We start from the raw sequence: 6,000 nt of genomic DNA on the forward strand, positions 1-6,000 counted from the left end.
CCTTTGTCTTCCTTTTTCCTTTCTAGCTTCTGCAGATGAGAGAAAACATACAACCCCTGACCTTCTGAGTTTGACTTATTTCACTTAACATGAGGGTCTCTAGTTCCAACCATTTCCCTGTAAATGACATGATTTCAGTCTTCTTTATGGCTGAATAATACTCCACTGTGTTCACATACCACAGTTCTTTGTCCACTCCTGCACTGATGGACACCTAGGCTGGTTCCATACTTTGGCTGTTGTGGATTGTCCTGCTATAACCATGGGTATGCAGGTAAGATGACTTCAGTTCTTTAGAAAACATGCTCAGGAGTGGTACAGCTGGGTCCTATGGTGGCTCCATGCCTAGTCTTTTGAGGAACCTCCATGCTGATTTCCTTAGTGGTGGGGTTGCACTAATTGACAATCCCACCAAAACAGTGGAATTCAAGCAGAGTGTACACAAGTCTGCTCCGAACATTCACCGGCTTTATGTTTGACATTTTTTATGATAAAGCATTGGTGAAGGAGAAGGACTGGGAGCCTCCTCAGTTCATCAGCCTTACCCCCTACTTGATATTCCTAGACCAATGGGAAATGAACAATGAAGCAATCCAGGGCACCCAAGAGCTGGCATATGGACATAAATGTGTTTGCATGTATAAATGGTTTTGTTCCTGAACTCATAAGAGGAAAACTGGCTCTCTGTATTTTTGACTCATATATTTGCTTCAAGAGCCCAACGGTAGGTACTGTCCATTGCTTCCATCTTGCAGTCAACAAAACTGAGGTTTGGAGAGAGAGGCGAGTCCACTAGAAGCCTGGATTTGAACTTAGATCCCACATCTGTGTATATGATGCCATGCTTGCCCTGTGAGATGAAGCTCTGCCTCTGGTTCAGATCAAGAAACTCGTTGTTGCTGAAGTCTGTGGGACTTACCATAAGAAATTCTGATTCTGTTGTTGATGATTTAAAATCCCAACTTTGGGAGGGGGATACCAGCCACATCCCCAGACATTTTTAAAAAATACTTTATTTAGAGACTGGTGCTCATAGTTGTTTAGAGCATTGCTAAGTTGCTGAGGTTGGCCTCTGTGATCCTCTTGCCTCAGCCTGCCCAGCAGCTGGGATTAAATTTGGCTTAAAGTGTTCATTTTTTAAAGGCTTATTCTGTGCTACTTTCAGAAACAAGCGAGATGAAGTAATTAACTCTACCCTCCCCCTGCCCAGCCTCTCTCTTTGCTCTTTAAAAGATCCCAACTGACCCCACAGGCACAGGTGTGGGGTTTTTGGCACCTTGGACAGCCCAGCTGTGGCTCTTCACAGGTCAAAGGGTGCAAAGAGTCCCACCAGGTTAGAGTGGGAGAGGAGAGGGGGTTGAAATGGTCTAAAGTGATGGTCCTCTGAGACTTGCTGGGCAGGAAGTGCCAGATCAGATTAGAGTCACTAGTTGCCACATGATCTTGTTTGAGTCCACTAATGCTCATTTGGAGGACTTTGCTGTGTAAATATTATTCCACCATTAAATCCTGCCACAAGAGCAAGAACTGGGATTCTCAGCAGAGCCACCCAGGGCTGCGGGGCCCTGGGCATCACGGCCAAAGGGCTCTGCCGAGAAGCCCTCACGGGCAGACGCAGTAACTCATGTGGGCTAAAGGAAGGGCCTAGGGAGCACAATCAGGGCCAGGGATTAAACACGCCATCGAGAGCCACTCAGAGCAAGGGCCTGCCTTGGAAGCTGGCCACCCTTGGATCCTGTCACCGCAGGTGGGGCTGTGACATGCAGCCCCCTTGGCTGAGATCATGACTGTCCCCATCCCTCCAGCCCCTGCTGCAAATGCAGCCATCCATCTCCAGAAAGGGACTTTTCCCAGCCGAGGTGCCAGCTCGGGTAGTCCTTCTGTCGCCTGCACACCCAGAGCCCCTCCTTCCCTGATATATGTAGTGGGCGTGGCCCAGTGATTCCCACCAAAGATGCAAATGGACATCCTAGCTCAGCACATGCTGCAGCTGCTGGCCCAGCTGGAATGAATGTCTCTGCCTTTTGTTTTCTTTTTAAAAAATGAATTTATTTATCTTCTTGCAGGTTGCACTTAGGAGATGTAGAAATAGGAGAAAAATGGACTCAAATGTGGAAACGTCAGATATGGCACCTGGTCCCTGGGGAGCATTCCCTGTTTCACAAATGATCTTTGAACACAGGCGGCCATTTTCATTGGTGTCCATACATGGGGGACCTAGCAGTGTGCGAGACAGACATGCAGGTCTTTGCCTCCAGGAGGTCACAGTGTAGCACTTGGGTGTAGAGAAACCTGGGGTTCTGGGCCTCAAGGAATGTGACTGCACAGGACAGCAGGCCCTGGCATGCAGCAGGTGCCCTGTAAGTGGGTAGTGGGACTGAGTCTGCAGAGCCCCGTCACTGGGCTTAGCATAGAGTACTTGCTCAATTAATGCCATCTCTTTCTCCTCCTTAGGAGAGTTGCAGTCAACCTCAGTTTTGCAGGTGTGTGACTTTGAGGAAGTGACTTTCCCTGCTGGAACTCAGTCTCCATGTCTTTAAAGGGTGCTGATCCTGACGTTATGGCTTGGATCTGGAATATCCCCCAAAAGGCTCGTGTGCTGAAGGCTTGGCCCCAAAGGCAGCAGTGTTCAGAGGTGGGGATTTGGGGAAGAGATTGGATCATAAGGCTGCTCACCTCCTGGGTGGGTTAATACAGTCATGGGGCCATCATTTGATGGTGTATCGGGAGACGGTGGAATCTGTGGGAGGTGGCACCGAGTTGGGTCACTGGGGCCAAGGGACTCTGGACAGAAACTTCTGAAACCCTGAACCAAAATACATTTTTCCTCCTATAAGTTGGTCTCCTCAGGTGTTTTGTCACAGCCACGGAAAATGGATCAACATGGACCATCTGCCACTTAGAACTCTTAGAAGGACATGCTGGTCCACACATGGGCTTGCCGAATAGGTAGTCATGGAGGACCTACTATGTGCAGATGATGAGGGTTTCATCATGAATACAAACTGGTGCTTCCTTCAAAGACCACTTAGGCAGATGTGTTGGTCCACAGTTGGTGCTGTGACAGAAGAACTGAGCAGTACTGATGAGAAGCCACCACAAGGGGACCTCTCCAGCCTGATGAGGGAGCAGGGGCGGCCAGCTATTGCCTGTAGGCCAATGGTGGCTCCTTGTCTCTTTTGCATGGTTCTCAAGCTGAGAATGGTTTTACATTTTTAAATGAGTAAAAATATAGTGAAAAAAAAGGTTTCCTACCATGTGAAAATGAGATTCAAACTTCAGTGCCCCTAAACAAAGCTTCTGGAAACACATCCGGGTCCAAACATTCACATGTCATCTCCGGATCCTTTGCACTAGGAAGGCAGAGTGGAGGCTTGCCACGCAGCCTGTGTGCCCCAAGGTGTCTGCATACCTATTATCCGGATCTGTTCAGAAGAAGTTTTCGAGCCCATCTTGGAGGGACTGATGCATGGGCCCAAACTGAAGGAAGGGCAGGGTTGGTCAGAAGGGATGAGGAAAGGTTGGCATGCCAGGCTGGAGAAAAAGCCTGGCATCTTTAAGATTCAAGAACCATGTGGGGAACTGCAAAGTGCCGATCTGAGTAGGTATTTAGAACAGTGGAAGGCAGGCCTATCAATGCAGAGGAAGCACACAGGGAAATAATAAAGACACTAGGTCTCGTTTATTAAGCACCTTTGTGGTCCACTGTAGCTTCCCTAACAGTCCTCCCAATGATCCCGAGAGGTGAGATCATTAATTAACTCACTTCATGGATAAACTACTGGGAGCTCAGAAAGGGAAAGACACCCAGCCAAGGTCACACAACAAATCTTAGATCAGATCTCTTCCCTGTCCCATTTGCAGAGCTATGTCCCAGACCTACACTCCTAAACCCAGTTTCTCATTCTAAAGCTACATATTGGTAAGAAGCAAGAAAAAATTTAAAAAGGAAACTGGGCCAGAATCCGAAGTAAAATTTTCACAGCTGCTCCCCACTCTCAAACATCCTGGAGGCTGGATCCAGTCCCCTCTGACACACTGTGGTAGACTCTCCTGAAATCCAGCCACACCACTGGGAAGTAGAAAGAGGAAGAAATAAATGGACTTCCCAGAAAAAGCCAGCAGGGGAGAACTCGCTGAGATGGGTGGAGAGGCATGTCCCCAAACGCGGAGTTGGCAGGCTTGGCCTGCAGCTGTTGGCTGCGCACAGAATAAAACAAGCAGATGGATGGGTTCGGGCTGGGGAGTCACCGCGCCTCTGGGCTCCAGGCACGGCCAATAGGCGCTGGTGGGAAGTGACTCCGCGCAGGGTTTGTGCTTTTTGCTACTTGGCGAGGGTGTGCGCCACATCCGCGGGGAAACTGATGAGGTCTGAGAGGCTCTGGAGACCCAAGGTCCTGGAACTTCCTGTCTGTGCGTCCTGGAGCGAGACTGGTCACTCACCGAGGATCCTCCTGCCTACCTTTGGGGACAGTTGTACAGTGACCACCTGCACAAATAAGGGAGGTATCATCCCCCAGCGGCTGAGAGTTCTGTCCTCTGTTGATGGCCTCAGCCCCTGCCGGATGGTCCAAACTCCCAAGAGCCCCCTCGCTGCATCCCCCACACTATCACACCCTTCTGGAGCTGGCCGGCATTGTTCTATGACTGGTGGACTTGTGGTCTGCAGCCTGCAGAACTCAGAAGGGCAGTTCTAGCTCCAGGACCGCTGGTGGAGTGACATAGGCCACCAGCCACCTGCCTGGCAGCCCGCTTCCCACACACTCTCCCTGTTTCCCTCCCTGAGCAGGCCCCCTGCAGGGGGCCTTCCTAATTCACATGTGCTCTGTGGCTCAGTGGTTAAGCACCCCTGGGGTTCAATCCCTGCTACCAAAAATTTCGAAAAGGGAAAAATCAGGACCTCACAAAATTACAATATGAGCCTGCATCCAGGATTTTATTTAACATATAAATTAATGAGGGGAGCAGAAAGACAGTAGGACCGGCTCAAAGGAGAATTCGAACCACACACACATACACACACACACACACACACACACACACACCACACACAGGCAATCCGAGGTGCTGGGATTAAGTCACAAGTAGATGAAAGCTGGTCAATAACTGGAGGGCAATAATCAATTGCATTCCACCGGACAAAATGCATTTGCATTTCTGTGGCATGAATCATCGGTATTGCTATCCTTTTCTTCTTTGTTTTTTCACCTAGAGAGTTGTGAAAGTGCTCAAAGACAATGAAAGGCACAAAGGAGGGAGGGCTGTTTCAGCCAGAACATTCTGGGACCTAGGTTTTTGCTTACATTAAGACCTTTCACAATTTTTCCTGGTGGGGAAGAGCCACCCCCACTATTCTGGACAAGAAGTGGAAGATCGTGTGGTGTCTCCTGATCCTCCATTGGCTCATCTGCACAATGGGCTGAAGAAGAGTCCTCGGCAGCTCAGGGACAGGGGACCCAAGTGGGACAGTTACAGCAGAAAGAAACCTTGAGAAGAAGATTTCTAGACCTCAATCCCTGTGTTCCTCTTTCCTGACCTGGGTCACATCTGTTCTTCCTTCAAAGTCGCATTCCACCAACTTCAATTTGATAATGCCGGGAAATCAGAGACTGATGCCCCCCCCACCTAATAATACAAAACTAGACATGTAGCCATTGAGATAAGAAAAATAATTTCATCCAGGTACTGACCCATAGGGGGCTCCGAGGGAAGGACGGGATTAGGAAGAAATTCCAGGAGAGTGGGAAGGAAAGAAAGGAGACAGCACATGTGCGCACACTTTACATGAGCATGTACACACACACATACACACATACACTCCACCATCACATTCCTCTGCAAATCTTTATAATTTTCAAATCTCTTGGAATGGGAGTAAAAGCAACCCTGAACAACAGGGAGGCCAGAGCCAGTGGGCCAGGGAGGCAGCCTCCCCCATCCCCCCCATCCCCACAGCTCCTCCCTGTGGTACTGCCCCTGGCAGGTGGGACAGGGGCCCCT

General features: G+C 49.4%; 1 long non-coding RNA gene across 1 annotated transcript in view; it reads left to right on the plus strand.

The window, feature by feature from the left end:
- Window positions 1–5,528, plus strand: part of LOC306652229 — a 50,324-nt gene extending 44,796 nt beyond the window's left edge. The window contains exons 3-4 of the long non-coding RNA XR_013761326.1: window positions 2,484–2,635; window positions 5,213–5,528. This is a non-coding gene — a long non-coding RNA (uncharacterized lncRNA). The remainder of the gene's footprint in view (window positions 1–2,483; window positions 2,636–5,212) is intronic.
- Window positions 5,529–6,000: the final 472 nt, after the last annotated feature.

This window comes from Sciurus vulgaris (assembly GCF_902686455.1).
Source record: "Sciurus vulgaris genome assembly, contig: HiC_scaffold_150_arrow_ctg1, whole genome shotgun sequence".
NCBI classification, from domain to species: Eukaryota; Metazoa; Chordata; class Mammalia; order Rodentia; family Sciuridae; genus Sciurus; species Sciurus vulgaris.